Source organism: Mycetomoellerius zeteki, unplaced genomic scaffold (assembly GCF_001594055.1).
Source record: "Mycetomoellerius zeteki isolate Tzet28-1 unplaced genomic scaffold, Tzet1.0 scaffold128, whole genome shotgun sequence".
Classification (NCBI taxonomy): Eukaryota; Metazoa; Arthropoda; class Insecta; order Hymenoptera; family Formicidae; genus Mycetomoellerius; species Mycetomoellerius zeteki.
The window spans coordinates 16,320-20,850 of NW_017256212.1; positions in this window are offsets into that span (position 1 = coordinate 16,320).

Below are 4,531 nucleotides of genomic sequence, written 5' to 3' on the forward strand. Positions count from 1 at the left end.
AATATTGAAATTATTTCTCAATTAACTACATTTTTATATTTTCATTGTTAATTTACATATTCAAAATTCTTTTATATAAATTGTTTTCAATTTAACATGAATATTTTCATTAAGTGTATAATGGAAGCATATTTTTTTCAGTTCTACAGTACAGCTTTGTCCGTCCTGATGATTTTAATATCGGTATATAATCCACAATAGACTTTCTTTCTAATGCATGAGAAAATTGGTTTAATAATGTTTTGATATCAACGTATACAGTTAAATACACTCGTTAAATTAAATATTTCTGGTTGTTATGACAGAAGATTTGAGATTTTACAGCTATAATGTTTGGTAGACTATATTATAGGGGAGAGTGCTCTAAATCGGACCGTGTTCCAAATAGGACCTTTTTAATTTAAATGAATACGATTAAGCAGATTTGCGTACTATTTATAATGTAAAATCCTTATAAGGCACCGAACATGTGATAGCAGTTTGACAGTTCTCTGTTATAACATTCATAAAATAGACGCAAATATGTATATTCAGCCATCGTGAGAAAATTTTTTAAAAAAGAAAATCCTTGTAAATTATTATTTAAAAGGTGTTAAAAATTTGAATAGTAATTGATTTAAGATAATTAATGAATATAAAATTCAAAAATATCAAGCATTTTATGATCACTTATGCGGTTTATTGTAAAATTTGTTCCAAAGTTCGAAAGGACCCGTATCTAAATCGGACAGTACAGTGTATAACTTATATGCCTGGTTGTAGTACTGGTCATCGACTGACCAGATCTGAGCCAAGCAATTAAATTAATAAAATATCATGAGTCATCAGACTCAGATAAGTTGAGTTTTACTGATTTCAATTCTAATAATATAAACAATCAGTAATTTCATTTTCCGAAAAAATCTTTGACTGTCAAATTGTTCGTTTTTGCTCAATACTAAGAAAAATACATTAAAATATTTTAAAATTCTATTTAAAAATCCATAAAAATAGGAGTTTTCGATCTGAACCAAGGGATGGAACCAATGGTTCCAAATCGGACCGTAAAAAACATTTTTACATTTTCCATTATAGTTTATCATAGGTGAGAGATACGTCGAAATGGTCTGAAATAAAAATGAAGGGAATTAAATGATCTTTCCATTGGCACCTTCGATTTTACGATCGGACTTTATTTATGCCTTATAGAGAGCAAAAACTGCAAATAGGTCCGATTTAGATAACTCTCCCCTATTATAAGAATTATAGCATATTATATTATAAAGATTTGTTTAATATTTTTCAGTTGGGTTTAACAGAAGACTTTTACTAGACATACGCAACATTACCGGAATTATGATGAACGTTAATCTCAGCGTACTCTGGCAGTTTAATCCCAGTCGACGTCGATTTGACGTCTCTTCGATGATTTCGACATCGATTCCATTGTCATTTCTCACTGGGATTATTTTATTAACGTTTTATTAAATAAATATACTTACATGTGCCTATATTATTTCATTAATAATAGTAATTGAATATAAAATACAGAGGTATTCAGATGAAGTACAAAATCATATATACGCTTTTTAATACAACACGTATGTATTTTATCTGTAATAAAAAATAAAATGCTAATATATCGTTTTTCAACTTTCTAGTTTTATTTGTATGTAATCAATTCCCGGGAAAACGTTTTATACATAATTATATAAAATTGTGTTATAGGTAATTATATCTAATTATATTATAAAATCGTCACGAGCAAAAAACTAACAGCTAGGCTCTGACCAAGTCAGATTAAACGCGATTGAGACGCTGGTAAATAAAGGCAGAGAAATGAGTGTCCTGATCAGAGTAATACAACTCCTTTTTGAGCGACCCAGAGACGAATCCGAGTCAATCTGTCGCTTCTTACAAGGGCCGAACCGTTTGCTGACAGACGTTTCTTCTTTCGACAGTAAGGACTACCGCAGACAAAATTCCATAACAGTAAGCGTAAAACGTAAATTTAAGCCGATGAGCCAATCAGGATATTGCTTTAGATTTACGTAATCTGACGGAAATAGAAATAGCAGTAAACTTATCCATAACCCCGGATCTACAATAGGATTTTAAGCCTTAAGCCATAAGAAATGGATGAATCATAGTTCATTATTCTCCTCGAATTCGACTGTAATTAGTCAGTTTCTTACGGCTTAAGGTTTAAAACACCTATTGTAGATCCGGACTAAAGCAAATTTCGGTTTGAAAAGATTCCTCTCACAACTTGTGGGACATGCTAAAGCAGCGCACTTATGGGCCATTAAAACAGCAGTATAATAATAAATTTAGTATTATTTAAACAAGAATAGAAATTAGAATAGGAAAATATCTAAAGTAATTTTATTTAGGAAATGATTACTTTTTTCTTTTTCTAGCATATTTCTCTTGTCAAATATCACCTTATATAAGGTTAGGAGCACTCTACTGAAAAAAAATGGCGGCGGTAACCCAGTCTAATCTGCTCAATGTCGCATCCATAGACATAGGTCTAGAAATCCTCAAGTAAGAGATGGCGACCTTCATTATGTGTGTGATACTTGTATGTTTGTAAGTACAAATTACTAAATTTAGATAATAATGATTCAATATTACTATAAAATATTATTATTCAATATAAGTTGTAAAATTGATGTGGTAATTGAAAATATTGTAACGCGTAGGCATATTCCTAACCAATAATGTACGTGACTTTATAACGCGTAAGTAAATAATTATAGGTAATATCTAGAAAATAACAATGCCAGGCTATTGCGTGCCAAATTGTAAAAATTCAGCGTCTAAAGAATTTCTTATGAAACATTTCCCAAGAAATCCAGACAAAAGAGTTCAATGGATTGTAAATATTCTACGAGCAAATTGGATATCCACGGATTCTAGCTGCATTTGTGAGGTATGATACTTACATTTACTTAACAGCCGACTTCCTAGGCCACTATTCGTAGTCAAATCTTATATTTATTCAGATTAGACTATCTAAAATTCAGATTAAACTAACCTTCAGATTCTTTGTAATTAATAAAACGAACTGCACAGTACAACTAACACTATTAGTATAACTAACACTATTAGTATAAGTATCTGAAGATACTTTTATCAAAATATAGAGAGAGTTTATATTATATACATGTAAATTTATATAATATACATTATTAAATACATTTTCACGATATAACTGAATATTTTTCTCTTTTTCAGATTTAAACACAAATCTTCGCATAATGCATAAAATATAAGAAAATCAATCCAGAATCTTTTATTTTACGGAAAAGAAAAAAATGAACCTAAATACATGCAAAGTCTTTAAGGACTTTGATTGGTATAGTTTCTTCTGCATTATGCGTACAGATGTAAACGACGGAAAAATTTTAAAAATAGTTAAAAAGTTAAAATATAGTTTAATGTTGATGGCTATATAAATATATCTTATCTTTCACTATTATTTGAATGATGTTTTATATTGTGCTTTAATTTTAAAAGTTAAGTAAGTGTTCCATACTTGTTTCGTGTTTCAGGGAGATGAACACTAATCATTCACTGTGGTTTCGTTTATTGTTTAATATTACAATGAGTCACAAAGTCTTAATTACGCACTATCAGTGGAAATGTCCGCATTAACGCATCACACTGTATCACGACGAATATCGTTCGTGTAGAATTCGATGCACTATTGTTGCAACGAATAACGTTCGCATGAAAGTTTGTCTCGTTGATATCGACAACGCCTTGGGGCTGATGCCCTGAGTCGATTATCGAATCGTGGCCGGATTATCACTATAACGCCTCAACAGGAATTTCCTTGAATCGCGATCGCGCACGCAACACTTTCTCTCGAAATTTCTATACGCGGACCTTCGAATTCGCGAGCGATCCGTCTCCGTACTCGGTTCCTGATGGAATGGAATTCTCCACGCCGCAACGACCCCCCATGGACCCTCGATCTCTCTTCTGATTGGTTTCCGAAAAACCTGGAGACTACGCGAAGCGGCGGCGGCGTTTCGGACAATCACAAGCGGATTAATCCTCATACGCGCCGACCACCGCCTTGATCCGTACCGACATCATGTTGTCTTCTTCTGGAAGTCGGTTCTCTCTACGTCTGCACATGTGTTCGCGTACGCGTCAACGAATGATTTATCGGTCTGTTTTGATAGATCTAATCCGACCACGATTTCTTATTGACGTGCACGCCTGTATAGAGCTCTACGCAACAATACTGTTATTAATACAAATAATACTCTATTAGACTAAGGGCCGATTATTCCATCTTGGTAAAGTTTACCTGTTAGGTAAATCTGGTAATCCACGCACGTGATTGGATATTCTTGCTACTTACCTAACAGGTAAACTTTACCAAGAAGTTGGAACAATCGGCCCTAATTAACACTGTTTTTGTCGTATACTGTGATTGTATATATATATATATACAGGGTGTTTCCAAATTAAATCGCAAAACTTCGGGAGCGTGTAGAGGAGTAAAAAACTAAGAAAAAAAGTCCTATAGACATAT